The sequence below is a fragment of the Aotus nancymaae genome, unplaced genomic scaffold (genome assembly GCF_030222135.1).
Source record: "Aotus nancymaae isolate 86718 unplaced genomic scaffold, 86718_ANA_hifiasm-v0.15.2.pri h1tg000028l, whole genome shotgun sequence".
Lineage (NCBI taxonomy): Eukaryota > Metazoa > Chordata > Mammalia > Primates > Aotidae > Aotus > Aotus nancymaae.
This window is the reverse complement of record NW_026988441.1, coordinates 7,135,201-7,151,531: the sequence shown is the minus strand read 5'-3', so window position 1 is coordinate 7,151,531 and position 16,331 is coordinate 7,135,201.

Genomic DNA, 16,331 nt, shown 5'->3' with positions numbered 1-16,331 from the left:
ACTAAGGAATCAATAATTTAAATCCCCAAAAACACAAGTGGGGAATGTAATAACCTGCTTTTTGCCGGCTAAAAGTAACTCACCCTTTCTCAGACTAAAAGCTGCTCAGACTTCATGTTAGCTTCTTAAGCCGGACAGACTCCATCTTAGCTTCTTCGTTTTGGTTATTTTCCCACCATTAAGTATGTAACTGTAGCATGTAGCCGGGGCAGGCTAACACTGGGCACATCCAGGAATGCATCTGCTGACCAAAGGCCAAGTTAAATGGCACCAGCAGAGCCTGGGAATGCAGGTGCTGTCGAACGCCCGGAGCCCCATTATCTGTAAGTTGAATGTCTTTCATGACAGCTTCACCCCTTGCACCTGGCACTGTTTTATTTCTCATGTACTAGTTTATCTTTTACCTGTGTGCTGACTCTGCTTCTGTAACAAATTTGCTTCAGCTAGGTTCTCCCTCCCTTTTCAAACTAGGGTATAAAAGACCACCTAACTTTTTCTTAGGGGCTGAGAGAATTTTGGGCATTAGCCACCTCTCCAGTAATAAAGGACTCCTAATTCAAGCTCAGAGTGTGGCGCATTCCTTAAGTCGCTCGCATACAACGTGTTGGAGGCCTCAGAGAGAATTTATAGTCACCACCGGCCGTAACTGCACTCGTTCTGGCTCTCCCCCGATAAGCGGCGGCCTATGGGGGAGGCACCCCCTGAGACATTCCAGGGCCCCATAGCCCACTGCCGTCCAAAGGGGAACGAATCAACCACCATTGATTTGTTCAACAGTGTGTGCCCACCAAATTCGGTTTCCAAGTCCTCTGTCTCTGGTCCTGGGAAGCTAAGTCAAATCTAACCCTGTCGGTCTCTGGGAGGGAATTGGTCCTGACAAGGGCCTTCCCTCATAACTCTTTCTGGGAGCAAACTGGTCCTAACGAGGGCCTTCCCTCACAACTCTGCCAGCACTCCAGAACGCTGGAGGACACAGCCCTGGTTTCTGTTAGTGTCTCTGGTTTCTCTCTCTTTTTTCTTTCTTGTTCAATTTAAAGTGGCCTCTATCTTAAAATGGGTATAAAAAGTGCAGTAAACTATATAAATGGTAAGTGCGTAAGTGAATGGGAAGTTCAAGGGCCTGCCCTTGAAATTCCAATCTGTAGCTCCACAAAAGCTACAAAGCTCGAGAGGGCCCCCAACCTGCGTTTCTGTAGCTTCCTCATAAGGCTCATGGCAGCGAGCTCAGTTCGGTCCTAATCGGGGGTTTGTACCAATCTGCCAATGCTAAGACGGGCCCAAGGTCCCCGTCAGGGGAGCGGCCAGGAGGGCATATAACTATTCCCAACACAGGACTCTTTGTTTGTCAAAACCATCATAACCATTTGTATGTCCCAGTGTCTACTGCTGTTTGGTGTCTGCTTAAGCCTGTATGTCTTCCTGCCGCTACTGCCCAAGGCGGCCAGGGAAAAACTGCTTTATGGTACTCAGTACAGACTTGCTATCTAAGGAGGTAAAATCCCTCATTTTCCAGTTAGGCTGGTCCATCCCAGTCCTGCCTTTTCTGTCAAACACAAATCAGGTGTTGTTATGGGGAAAGTTATAAAAACCATTCACCAATTTGAAATTTCTGGCACCACAAGAACTGTTGGCATCTCAATTGTCACACCCCACGCCCCAGTGACTGGTTAACTCTTTCCCTCTTCTCGGAGCAGTGGTGGGTTCAAAATAGCCACCCTACAAATCTCCTCACTCACCTTTTCTGTCACCCTACAACTTTCCCAGTGCCCCTAAATAGAGCAGTGTATAGGAAAACCTACACCCATAATGCTCTTCTTTTCCTAAACACCCGCTACCTTCCCACGTGGGTGCTCTCTCATCTTTTGGAAAATTCAGGTGGCCCTTTTCCTCCTCACCCCCATCCTTTACCCCAAACGTGTCATCTGTCCTGTCTCTTTAAAAACACCAAAGGAGGCCGGGCGCAGTGGCTCACGCCTGTAATCCCAGCGCTTTGGGAGGCCAAGGCAGGTGGATCACGAGGTCAAGAGATCGAGACCATCCTGGTCAACATGGTGAAACCCCGTCTCTACTAAAAATACAAAAAATTAGCTGGGCACGGTGGTGCGTGCCTGTAATCCCAGCTACTCAGGAGGCTGAGGCAGGAGAATTGCCTGAACCCAGGAGGCAGAGGTTGCGGTGAGCCGAGATCGCGCCATTGCACTCCAGCCTGGGTAACAAGAGCGAAACTCCGTCTCAAAAAAAAAACGAAAAAAACACACCAAAGCAGCGGCGCTGAGCCGCAGCTGCGCACTGGCTGGAATTTAAAAGTGCAGTCCTGCGGGAGCCTGTGGGGCGGCGCCAGAAAGCACTGCCCCCAGGGCCTTTCGCTCCTTGCCACCTGGAAACTGCCCAGCCTCCAGTAAGCCGCAGACCACCAGAAAAAACAGCCGGGAGAAGCAAGGTAGAGCCCAAGCCTGCAGGAAACAAGGGAGCCTGGCAGCCTGGTGCTTGGTTCTGGCTAACCTCTCCGGCATTCCCCAGTCCCAGGCAGCAGTGTAAAAACCTCTCTAGGTCGTTAGCCTTCTTCCCATAACTCAAAGCTTAAAAAAACCCTATGTGGCAAAAAACCATTGGCTATCACCTTATTCCTATTTCTGGTTATAATACTCCTAGCTTGCCAATTCTCCAGGCCCCCAGGCCATAAATATTTCTGTCTGTGCTGGGTTTAATATTTCTGCTTAAACCTTGTCAAATTGCCTCCAAATTAACAAAACTCTTCCTCCCGCCCCAACCACAAAACCCTTTCCAGTGTATGTTTAAAAATCCCTCTCTAGGCTTCTCGGAGGACTACGGAGTCCACCTTAAAAAAAGGCAAACTCCAGACTCTGGTAAAGTGAAATAGCCAAAATTTAAAACCCAGTAGCCCCCAAAAGAGTCATTAAACCTCACAACAGTTCAAGCTGTGTGGCAGGTTGTTACCGGAAAGCCCGGGCATCCTAACCAGTTCCCTTCTATTAATCAATGGCTTAGACTGGTTCAAAACCCTCCCCCACCATGGCTCCAAGCTTGCGCTGGTCACAACCTCACCTCTAAGGTTCTAAAGTCCCCTCCCAGCCTCAACCTGTTGCTCAAGTGGCCCCTTCTCCCCGTGTTGCCTTCCTCTGAGGAAAAGTACAACTATCTGCACCCATTACCCCCACCTTATAACCGCCCCCACCCCCAAGCTCTTGTCTTGGGAGGTTTCTCCGCCCATGGCCCAGGTCAAAGGAAGCCATCCGCTCCTCGCCTTAAGGGAGGCAAAATGCCCATCAGGCCGTAAGCATTCTGCTGCTCCGTTTTCACTGTGTTCCATTTGCCACCTCTAACCTGTACAACAGAAGGGCTCAAAATCCTGTTTTCTAAAAAGCCCCAGGTGCTAACTGCACTAAGAGTCTGTGCTCCAGACTCATAGGCCCACCTGGGACAACTGCCAGCAACTCCTTCTTACCCTTTTCACCTCTAAAGAGAGAAACCAAATTAAAAGGAAAGCCAGAAACCATTTCCTTAGCTCAAAAGGAAAGCCTCAGGAGAAAGCCCAAGACCTCCTTGAAGAAGTGTTTTCTTCTCAGCCTAAGTGGAACCCTAACACCTGGGGGGAAGGAGGGCTTTGGAAAATTTCCACCGGTATCTCCTTGCGGGTATTAAAGGAGCCGCCAGGAAACCTATCAACTTACCTAAAACCATTAAAGTCGCCCAGACGGCCAGTAAGTCACCTGGAGTGTTCTTAAAGTGCCTCCACAAGGCCTATCAAACTTACACCCTGTTTAACCGGCAGCTCCTAAGAATAACCATGCTATAAATTGGCATTTGTGGCCCAGGCAGTTCCTACTACTAGAAAAAGTTACAAAAATTGGAGGGTTTTGCTAAAATAAACATTACTCGGCTTTTAAAAATAGCCCAAAAGGTTTTTAATAATCAAAACGCTAAAAAACAAAAGCAGGCAGCTCAAGCTGCTAACAGGGCAGCCAACAGGGCCGGGGGAAAAACAGGCAACAATTATAGTGGCTGTCCTCCAGGGAACCGAAAAGGAAAAGCTCCCATCACAGAGCACCAGCCGGAGAACCCCGGACCCCTGCCAAAAAAGCCAGAAAGGTGAGCAGGCTCCCCTGCAAAAAAACCAGTGTGTGTACCGTACAAAGACTGGACACTGGAAAAACAAGTACCCTTTAAAGCCAGAAAACAAACCAGAACAAAAAAGGGTCCTCACCCTCCCCACAGCAGAGAAATCTAATAATTAACCAGAACGGGGCTCCTTTTCACTCGGCCCCCGGGAGCCCATGGTTACTGCTGCTGTGGGGTGGGGGGGGGCACCTGTACGCTTTTTAATCAACACGGGCTAAACATTCCGACTACAAACACCCTTGGGCAGCGTTTCTAACAACAGCAACAACAACAAAGCACAGCTGTTCAGGGGGCTACTGGAGCGATTCAGGAATATCCTGTCATCCACTCACGTAAAGTAAACTTAAAAGAAAAGTAACCCATTCATGTCTGGTAGCTCCACGGTGCCCTTCTCCCTTCTGGGGCATGACCTGCTCCACAAGCTGCAGGCACCCATCTCCTCCTCAGCTCAGCAAACTCATCTCAAGTTAAAAAACACAGTGCCCCCTCCTGCTCGGGTCCTGCTGACCATTCTCTGTCAGAGGATTATCTTTAAAAACCAGCCGGGCACGGTGGCTCACGCCTGTAATCCCAACACTTTGGGAGGTCGAGGCGGGTGGATCACGAGGTCAAGAGATCGAGACCATCCTGGTCAACATGGTGAAACCCCGTCTCTACTAAAAATACAAAAAAATTAGCTGGGCATGGTGGCGCGTGCCTGTAATCCCAGCTACTCAGGAGGCTGAGGCAGGAGAATTGCCTGAACCCAGGAGGCGGAGGTTGTGGTGAGCCGAGATCATGCCATTGCACTCCAGCCTGGGTAACAAGAGCAAAACTCTGACTAAAAAAAAAGATAAAAACCAAATTAGCCCTCTCCTACCGAATCTGCAAGCTTTTTTTTCCCAGGTTTGGGCAGAATTAAACCCCCCAGGACTGGCAAAACACCATCTACCGGTGGTTGTAGAACTTCTGGCTAATGCCCTGCCTGTTTGGGTCAAACAACATCCTATGAGTCAGCGGGCTAGAGAGGGAATCAGCCCCCATATGCAACGGCTATTACGAGCTAATAGACTTACACCTTGTCAGTCGGCTTAAACACTTCATTTCTGTCGGTTCAAAAACCAACATAATTACTGGCCTGTACAGAACTTGCGGGAAGTTAACAGACATTCACAGTCCATCCAACTGTCCCTGATCCCTGTACACTGCTCAGCTTGCTCCCTCCAAAACATACCGTGTACACTGTCCTGAACTTAAAAAACGCTTTCTTTGCCATTCCTTTGGCTCCTAAGGGCCAACCCATTTTTGCTTTTAAATGAACAAACCCTGGTTCGGGAAACACAACCCAATTGACTTGAACTCGGTTGCCCCAGGCTTTTAAAAATTCTCCAACTCTTTTTGGGAATGCCCTTCAGCAGAACCTCGTGTCATTCCAAGCCAGCCATCCCAACTGTACCCTCCTCCAATACGTAAAAAATATATTATTGGCTACTAAGAGTGCCAAACGCTGTCTGCAACATACTAAGAACCTGCTTCAACTCCTTTGGGAGTTTGGGTATCAGGTCTCAGAAAGGCCCAGCTTCGTCTTTCCAGGGTCTCCGACTTGGAACATGACCTAAACCAAGAAAAAAAGCACCCACCAATGCTCAGACGGAGGCCATCTTACAAATGCCCACCCCTACCACCAAGAAACAGGTCCGTAAATTCTCGGGGGCTGTGGGATACTGTCGCCCGTGGATACCTGGCGACAAAAATTGCCAAATTCACAAAACTTGCCAAGCCTCTGTCCAACGCTACAGGAGAAAATAGCCCTTTAGCTTAACACGAAAAAGCAGGCCTTCCCAAACTTAAAAAACACTAAGGCCCCTGCTTTAGCCCTTCCAAACATCTCAAAACCATTTCACTTGTTGGTCCATAAAAATCAGGGAGTGGCTAAAGGGGTGCTCACTCAAACCTTGGGGCCATGATAATGCCCAGTGGCATATTTGTCTAAAAAACTAAACCTTGTGGCCTCCGGGTGGCCAAGTCGTATGTGAGCAGTTGCGGCAGCAGGAAGCCTAGTTCATGAGGCCAATGAGCTCACTCTGAGCCAGAAGTTAACTCTTACAGCACCACATGCTGTAAAAACTCTGCTACAAGGTGCTCCAGGCAAATGGATGTCTAATGCCCGCATCCTGCAGTATCAGAGTTTGCTGTTAGATCAGCCTCGCTTAACTTTCTCCCTCACAAAGTGTTCAAATCCAGCTACTCTGCTCCCTAATCCAGACTTCTCCACCCCTATCCATGACTGCCAGGAATTACTAAGAACTACAGAGACATGTAGACCTAATCACCAGGACACTCCTTTAAAAAAGGCAAACGCAGGGCCGGGCGCGGTGGCTCACGCCTATAATCCCAGCACTTTGGGAGGCCGAGGCGAGTGGATCACGAGATCAAGAGATCCAGACCATCCTGGTCGACATGGTGAAACCCCGTCTCTACTAAAAATACAAAAAAAAATTAGCTGGGCTTGGTGGCCCGTGCCTGTAATCCCAGTTACTGGGGAGGCTGAGGCAGAAGAATTGCTTGAACGTGGGAGGCTTAGGTTGCGGTGAGCCGAGATCACGCCACACTGCACTCCAGCCTGGGTAACAAGAGCAAAACTCCGGCTCAAAAAATAAATAAATAAATAAATAAATAAAAAATAAATCCGGGCGCGGTGGCTCAAGCCTGTAATCCCAGCACTTTGGGAGGCCGAGGCGGATGGATCACGAGGTCAAGCGATCGAAACCATCCTGGTCAACATGGTGAAACCCCGTCTCTACTAAAAATACAAAAAATTAGCTGGGCATGGTGGCGCGTGCCTGTAATCCCAGCTACTCAGGAGGCTGAGGCAGGAGAATTGCCTGAACCCAGGAGGCGGAGGTTGCGGTGAGCCGAGATCGTGCCATTGCACTCCAGCCTGGGTAACAAGAGCGAAACTCCGTCTCAAAAAAAAAAAAAATCTTAGCCCTGCTCAAGGCTGCCTGGCTCCCCCTACAGGTGGCTGTAATTCATTGCAAAGGACTTTAAAAAAATATATATGTTCTCATTGAGGGAGGGGAGCACTATACACTGGGATCTGTTGGGGGGGAGTGGGAGGGACAGCGTGGGGTGGGGAGTTGGGGAGAGATAGCATGGGGAGAAATGCCACATATAGGTGAAAGGGAGGAAGGCAGCAAATCACACTGCCACGTATGCACCTATGCAACAATCTTGCATGTTCTTCACATGTACCCCAAAACCTAAAATGCAATAAAAAAATAAATACTGCTGTAGCTAGGGGAAACCAGACTGTGCCTCCCGTGAGCCTGCCGCTCTCCCAGTTACCCCACTGACTCTGCTTCCGGCCGCCTCTTTCCCACAGCCTGGTTTACCCGACCACCCAGAGTACTCTTCTAAGGAAAAAAAGGAGGCATCAAATCTATCAAATCTGCAAGCCAGTAAAAATCAAGATGGATGGTGAATCCTTCCAAACTCCACAATCTTCCCGCCCTGGGCCCTCGGAGTGGCCTTCATCAGCCGCCTCCACCCTTCCACCCACTTGGAAAAAACAAAGTTGGCCCAACTTCTTAAAAGCCGTTTTAAAATCCCACACCTCCAAAATTTAACTAGCCAAGTGGCCTCCCGATGCACGGCTTGTTCGCAGGTGAACGCCAGGCAAGGCCTGACGCCTGGATTGGGCCATCGCCTCCGAGGACGTAGCCCAGGACAAAGGTGGAAAGTTAACCTTACCGAAGCAAAGCCACACCGGGCAGGGTGTAAGTGCCTCCTGGTGTTGGTAAACACCTTTTCCAGATGAACTAAGGCTTTCGCCACTAAAAACAAACTGCCACTACCGTAGTAAAGCTCTTACTCGACAAAATTGTCCCCCGTTATGAATTGCCTGTTGCTACAGGGTCTACTAATGGGCCAGCCTTCACCTCGTCCATAGCTCAGTCAGTGAGCAAGCCGTTAAATATTCAGTAAAAACTCCACTGTGCCTACCGACCCCAGAGCTCGAAACGGGTAAAACACATAAATTGTACCTTAAAAAATACTCTTACCAAATTAATCCTGGAAACCGGTAAAAACTGAGTAACGCTCCTTCCTTTAGCCCTTCTTAGGGTCAGGTGCACCCCTTACAAGGCAGAATCCTCTCTTAAAATCACGTATAAAAGGGCCCCACCTGTTTTGCCTAAATTAAGGCATACCCAGTTACCAGAAATATCCCAAGCTAACTCTCCAACAGGTTCAAGATATTATCCAGCCGCTTGTCCGGGAAGCACACCCTAATCCAGCTCTTAATCTAACAGGATCCTGCCACCCTTTCCGTCCAAGTAACCTGGTATATGTCAAAAAGTTGCAGAAGAAAGGTCTCATTCTCGCTTAAAAAAACCTCACGCCGTCATCCTTACTACACCCACGGCCCTAAAGGTGAACGGTATTCCTGCTTGAATTCATCACTCCCGCATCAAAAAGGCCAACGGAACACAGCAAAAAACATGGGTCCCCAAGCCCGGGTCGGGCCCCTTAGGCCTGCGCCTAAGTGGGGAGCAGCCATCAGACCAGCTCTTTCTGTCTACTTTTGTTCCCGGTCGTTCAGCCCTCTGCCCCCTCCTACTCTCTTTTCTTCCTGCTGCTTTTGCAACGGGCCAAGTACCTCCAATAAAGTTTCTTTCTCAATCCGTTTATGTGTTTTGTTCCAAAAGCCCAGCCGTTCCCTCAAAATCCAGCAAAGTCTGCCCCTGAGGGCAGGAGCGGAACCCCTTAACCTGCCGCGGGGTTCGAACACACAAAGTGAATGCCGCGGCTCAAGGGGGGGGGCAAACAAGGGACTCCGACAAGTACATTCCTACCGTCCTAAAAGCCGCCCTAACGCTGCCCGCGGGATAGTTAGACGTTTTTCTGCCCTTTTTTGGTCATGTAAAACCCGTAACTAATAACTAAATTAGCAGAACCTCTTCTCTTCCTCCGGTTGGGGTCAACTTTCCAGCCCTGCATATTAAATTGGTTTATTAATTTCGTAAAACGGCATCTGTCAAACTTATGTATCTTAAAACCCAATATAACCCCCTCGCTATAACTAAGGAATCAATAATTTAAATCCCCAAAAACACAAGTGGGGAATGTAATAACCTGCTTTTTGCCGGCTAAAAGTAACTCACCCTTTCTCAGACTAAAAGCTGCTCAGGCTTCACCTTAGCTTCTTAAGCCGGACAGACTCCATCTTAGCTTCTTCGTTTTGGTTATTTTCCCACCATTAAGTATGTAACTGTAGCATGTAGCCCTGGGGCAGGCTAACACTGGGCACATCCAGGAATGCATCTGCTGACCAAAGGCCAAGTTAAATGGCACCAGCAGAGCCTGGGAATGCAGGTGCTGTTGAGCGCCCGGAGCCCCATTATCTGTAAGTTGAATGTCTTCACCCCTTGCACCTGGCACTGTTTTATTTCTCATGTACTAGTTTATCTTTTACCTGTGTGCTGACTCTGCTTCTGTAACACATTTGCTTCAACTAGGTTCTCCTTTCCTTTTCAAACTAGGGTATAAAAGACCACCTACCTTTTTTTTTTTTTTTTTGAGACGGAGTTTCACTCTTGTTACCCAGGCTGGAGTGCAATGGCGCGATCTCGGCTCACCGCAACCTCCGCCTCCTGGGTTCAGGCAATTCTCCTGCCTCAGCCTCCTGAGTAGCTGGGATTACAGGTGCACCCCACCATGCCCAGCTACTTTTTTGTATTTTTAGTAGAGACGGGGTTTCACCATGTTGACCAGGATGGTCTCGATCTCTTGACCTCGTGATCCACCCGCCTCGGCCTCCCAAAGTGCTGGGATTACAGGCGTGAGCCACCGTGCCCGGCCACCTAACTTTTTCTTAGGTGTCAAAAAAATGTGGGGCGTTAGCCACCTCTCGGTCACCGGCATAATAAAGGACTCATAATTCAAGCTCAGAGTGTGGCGCATTCCTTAACTCGCTCGGGTACAACACCAGGTCCCTGAAATTCTACGAGGTGGCAAAGCTAGTCAGATAGCGTCTCTCCTCTCACACGCCATTTGTTATGTGGGATTTGGCCCTCATGACTGCCTTTATCTGGACTTGCCAGTGGAAGTGGAATGGCAGTCCTGGGCACACAGCCCATCAGCTCTTATTACCCTTTTAGTAACAAAATCAAGGCAACAGGGTGTGGTGGCACGCGCCTGTAATCCCAGCTATTTGGGAGGCCAAGGCAGGGGAATTGCTTGAACCCGGGAGGTGGAGGTTGCAGTCAGCCAAGATCGTGCCACCGCACTCCAGCCTGGGTGGCAGAGCGAGACTCCATGTCAAAAATAAAAAAATCAAGGCAACAGCTCATGTTGCTGCCAGTAGCATCCAGTTCTTGGCAAATCGTAGGCAGGAGGTGCTCCTCCTGACTTTCTCCTGTCCAAGACAAATAAAATATAGGACGAATCTCTGAAATTAATATATTTGGGAGGAAAGAATTGCCATTCAGGATATACACGCAGACCAGCTGGTCTTTGATATGCCCAAAAAAGCAGGACACCTGAGGTCAGGAGTTTGAGACCAGCCTGACCAACATGGAGAAACCCCATATCTACTAAAAGTACAAAAATTAGCCAAGCGTGGTGGCACGTGCCTGTAATCTCAACTACTCAGGAGGCTGAGGCAAGAGAATTGCTTGAGCCAGGGAGGTAGAGGTTGCAGTGAGCTGAGATTGTGGCATTGCACTCTGGCCTGGGTGACAGAGCAAGACTCAGTCTCAAAATAAACAAACAATAAAAAGCAGCTTCCTAAGATACTCCCGCCAGTGTGCCATGTCAATTTACCATTGCCATGGCAATACCTGGGAGTTACCTGTCCCTTTCCACGGCAATTATCCGGCGACCCCTTCCCTGCATAAACCGCTCCTTAATCTACATGTAATTCAAGTTAGGCATAAATATAACGGCAGAACTGCCCTGAGCGGCTGCTCTCAGCACGTGGCCTATGGGGCAGCCCTGCTCTGCAGGAGCAGTCACTAAGCTGGGACATTGCTGCTTCCCCCCCCCCCCAAGACAGAGTTTCGCCCTTGTTCCCCAGGGTGGAGTGCAGTGGCACAATCTCAGCTCACCGCAACCTCCGCCTCCCTGGTTCAAGCGATTCTCTTGCCTCAGCCTCCCGAGTAGCTGGGATTACAGGCATGCGCCACCATGCCTGGCTAATTTTTTGTATTTTTAGTAGAGACGGTGTTTCACCATGTTGGTCAGGCTGGTTTCGAACTACCAACCTTAGGTGATCCGCTCACCGCCTCAACCTCCCAAGTTCTGGGATGACAGGCATGAGCCACCACCGTACCTGGCCACACTGCAGGTTTAATAAAGCTGTTTTCTATCCTCCCAGCAACTGGATCTTGAATTCTTTCTTTCCTGAGCAGGAAAGAATTCAAGATCCAGTTGCTGGGGGTGGGTAGAAAACAGCTTTATTAAAATAGGTCCTGAGGAACTAGGACCCACTTTGGGGCTCCCCTGCCCTGCAACACTAGAAATGTCCATTTTATCACAGGCATATTGAGGGACCCCCCCCCCACACACACACACATCCTCTAGGTTGGGGAGCAGGCGGTTAGAATTCATACGGCCCAAAGCCAGAAAGCCAAATGACCAATTCACCCAAAGAGGCTTCCAACAAGTTCACCAAAAGGACTGACTTCTCTCTCTCTACCCTCATCTCAATTTTTTTTATGATTTAGTTTTTATTTCATAATCATAAACTAAACCCTGCAATCCAGCTAGGCATGGAAGGGAACAAGGAAAACATGGAACCCAAAGGGAACTGCAGCGAGAGCACAGAGATCCTAGGACACTGCGAGCAAACGGGGCGGAGGGCGCTGACCCGAGCTACAGAACGAACGGTCTGCTGGTTAAAATAAAGCACAAGTCAGACTTACCAGAGTCGTCCACGGTTGGCAATGGGATCTTCTTGCCGGTCTCGCCATTCCTGGACCCAAAGCGATCCATGGCCTCTGCAGTGTTCGTGCCCTCCTTTACCTTGCCGAGGACCACATGCGTGCCATCCAGCCACTCAGTCTTGGCAGTGCAGATCAAACACTAGGAACCGTCTGTGTTGGGTGCAGCATTTGCCACGGTCGACGTCAGGACCTGTATGCCAGGATGAAGTCCTCATCGTCAAATTTCTCCCCATAGATGGACTTGCCACCAGTGCCATTATGGCGTGTGAAGCCACCACCCTGACACGTAAACCCTGGAGTAATTCTGTGAAAGCAGGAACTCTTATAAGCAAATCCTGCCCGGTGCTCAGAGCACGAACATTTTCTGCTGTCTTTGGAAACTTGTCTGCAAACAGCTTGAAGGAGACGGGGCCCAAGGGCTCGCTGTCAACGGCGGTGTCGAAGAACATGGTGGGGCTGACCATGGCTGGTAGTACAGGGCTCCTGGCGGCCGCAGCGTCTGCAAAGCTTTTTCTTCGTTTAAGAGTCTCTCTGTTGCCCAGGCTGGAGTGCAACGGCACGATCTTGGCTCACCGCAACCTCCGCTTCCTGGGTTCAAGTGATCCTCCCCAGTAGCTGGGATTACAGGCATGCACCACCACGCCCCGCTAACTTTGTATTTTTAGTAGAGACAGGGTTTCTCCACGTTAGTCAGGCTGGTCTCAAACTCCCAACCTCAGGTGATCCACCTGCCTCGGCCTCCCAAAGCGCTGGGATGACAGGCGTGAGCCACCATGCCTGGCCAGCGAATCTGTTCTGAGGAATACTCATCTCCAACGTAGTTATATAACCACAACATTCTTTTTTGTGAATACTGGTCTCAGGTGCCGAATGATAGAAGGCTGACATGAATAAGGCAGCCTGGAAAGTCTCAGCCCTCCACGTGATCTCACGGATGAAAATAGCTTGGGTGAGCTCTGGAACAAGTGAAAAAGCTGGAGCAACCGAGCAGGGCTCACAGGCCGAGGAGGCCAGTGTGAAAGTGCAGAGAGCATTTGACTTCCAGGTTGGCGCTGCTCAGGACCAGGAGGAAACACCTCCAGCCTGCGACCTCCTCCCACAGGGGAAAGGAACGCAGAAGGACCCCCGCAGTCTTGACCCAAGGAGACCCCGGGCTGTAAGAGCTGCCCGGAAGCTGTATCTCTGAGCACCGGGAGCCCGAGCCTCTGCGCCGGATGCCCACGCCCCAGCTCCACCGCGCACGCGCCCAAGCCCCCGTCCCAGATTCTGCCAAGCCGTGGGGGCGGGGAGGGCGGTTTTATCCCTCTAGGGCGTGGCTATAACAAAGTACCAAGGATTGGGTGGAATTGAACAACAGGAATTTATTTTCTAACACTTCTGGAAGCTAGAAGTCCAAGATCAAGGTGTTGGCAGAGTTGGCTTCTCCTGAAGCACTTTAAAAATAAACAACACATATCTGAATAGCCTACGGGTCAAAGAAGTAATTAGACATTACAAAGTCCTATTAACTGAATAGAAATGAAACACAGCATATCAAAATGTATGGAAAACAGACTGTGGGCCCAGATGACCAGGGGCAGACATATGCTGTCTCTACTATTGCTGACTAAACACATAAAAGTTTGATTTGCTTTTTTGCTTATAGAATTCGTGGTACACTGAAGTTTATACCCTGAAATAAACACTTGAGATCAGAAGTCGATTATGGAGCATGGACTCAGGTTTCACCTGGGGTAATTGTAGTTGATTACAGAGCACGGACTCAGTATCACGTGGGGTAACCATAGTCAGGTTTCACCTGGGGAAATTGTAGTCGATTATGGAGCACGGACTCAGGTTTCACCTGGGGAAATTCGATTATGGAGCGCGGACTCAGGTTTCACCTGGGGTAATTGTAGTCGATTATGGAGCGCGGACTCAGGTTTCACGTGGGGTAATTGTAGTCGATTATGGAGCACGGACTCAGGTTTCACCTGGGGTAATTGTAGTTGATTACGGAGCACGGACTCAGGTTTCACGTGGGGTAACCATAGTTGATTATGGAGCGCGGACTCAGGTTTCACCTGGGGTAACTGGAGTTGAGCACAGGGCATAGACTCAGGTATTACCTGGGCTAAGTGTAGTCCAATACAGAGCAACTGAGGTAACTGTGATTCATTGCATGGCCTCAGGTATCTCCTGGGATAACAACAGTCCATTACAGAGCATGGACTGACTTGACACCTGGGGAGAGCTGTAATCTAGTATAGATCATAGGGTGCATTGTCAAGGAACTGGACATATGTCCCTTCCAACTACTGGCTAACTGAACAACTTTATCCAGTGTCTTAGTCTTTACAGGGTGTGAAGTAGGTGAGGTCTACGCCGTTCTAATTCAACTCATGCAATCATTCTGAGGATTTAATGGTGTGGTATATCTAAAGTGTTCATAATGTTCTTTATAATTATCTGTCAGTCACGGTATCATACTTATGATCAATGTCTAAAGTTATTTGGTAATAGTAAAGAATAAAACAAAGTTTTTGAAACACTAGAGTGTTTGGTAAAGTTTAACCATCTGATCTTGATGTCAGAGCGGTCTGTGTCCTAGATAGCACCTGTGCACCCCCAGCTCTTTGCCGGCTAAACTCCTCTCATCTCTGAAAATTATTATTAGATGTGGCTTGTTTCTTATCTTCTTCCCTCAGAAGTACAAGAGTGTCAACAAATGAGTGAGAGTTATGTTTATATATTATCAGCACATGGTTTGACACACACGTGCTCAATCTATCGACCCAACTCAGGATTTAATAGGAAAAAATAGTAATTGGGTTTATTTTTGTTTTTGTTTTTTTGTTTTTTGAGAGACAGAGTCTTGCTCTGACACCAGGCTGGAGTGCAGTGGCACCATCAAAGCTCACTGCAGCCTCAACCTCCCAGGCTCATGGATTCTCCCACTGCAGCCTCCCGAGTAGCTGGGACTACAGTCTTGCACTGCCATACCTGGCTATTTTTAAAATTGTTGGTAAAGAGGAGGTCCGTGGTGTTGCCCAGGCTGAAGCCTGCAACTTTTAATGTAGCACCTATTACAAAAGAATTCCTATTCTTCGTGAGGGACAGGGGAAGGGGATCTCTGAAAGGCAAAAGCTAACCGTGTATTCCTTCCCTCCCTTCCATTCTGCTCTAGGTGATGTTCAGACGGGCTGAGACTGGCAGTCGCCCCATGACACACCTACCCTCACTAACAGCTCCTGAGGGCTCCACGAAGCATCCTTCCAGTTCCATGTGGGAGCCTCAAATGGGGCTGGGAAAGGGGGGCATAGGCCATCAAACTTCTGCCCTGGCTGGGCCCCTAGACTGAAGAGGCAAAAGAAAAATTGAGAAAACAACATAATATAAAGTTAAATTGATGCAGGAAAGAGAAGCAGAAATTAAAATTTTCTCTTATAAGCAAACTTCCCTGAGTTCTTCCCCATCCCATGGAATTGTATCCTGCTTTGCAAGTTTTATATGTTTATAAATTCTTGTATTCTTGTTCTCTATAGCTGATAACTGTAACTTTCTGTAACACAGCGAAGGCCATAAGAAATGCCCAAGCAGGCTGGACCCCCACCTTCTGGGCACTGTAGCAGAAGGCAATAGATAAGGCCCGTGCTAGAATCCTTGAGCTCTACCGATAGTGAACATCTGGGTCACATAGCAGCAGTCATGTGTAAGCCTAAGTCAGGTACCTGTCATTGCTTCATAAATTCCTTCGTTCTACACCTGCAAACTTGTTTCGGCGCCACTGTGTACTTCATGTATAAAAGGCCAGGCAGGAAGCAGTGGCTCACGCCTGTAATCCCAGCACTTTGGGAGGCTGAGGCAGGTGGATCACGAAGTCAAGAGATCGAGACCATCCTGGTCAACATGGTGAAACCCCGTCTCTACTAAAAATACAAAAATTAGCTGGGCATGATGGCGCGTGCCTGTAATTCCAGCTACTCAGGAGGCTGAGGCAGGAGAATTGCCTGAACCCAGGAGGCGGAGGTTGCGGTGAGCCAAGATCTCACCATTGCACTCCAGCCTGAGTAACAAGAGCGAAACTCCGTCTCAAAAAAAAAAAAAAAAAAGGCCAAGCCCTGTCTTTGTTGAGGGCTCAGCCATTTTGGATCTGAATCTGAGCTGGGCCAGTGTACACCTAAAATAAACTCCTTCTGCAACCTTAACGGTCTCTCCAGTCTCTAAAATTCTGCAACGAGACTAGGAGGCAGAGGCAAATGAGTCCCTGTCCCCACCTCCAGTTCC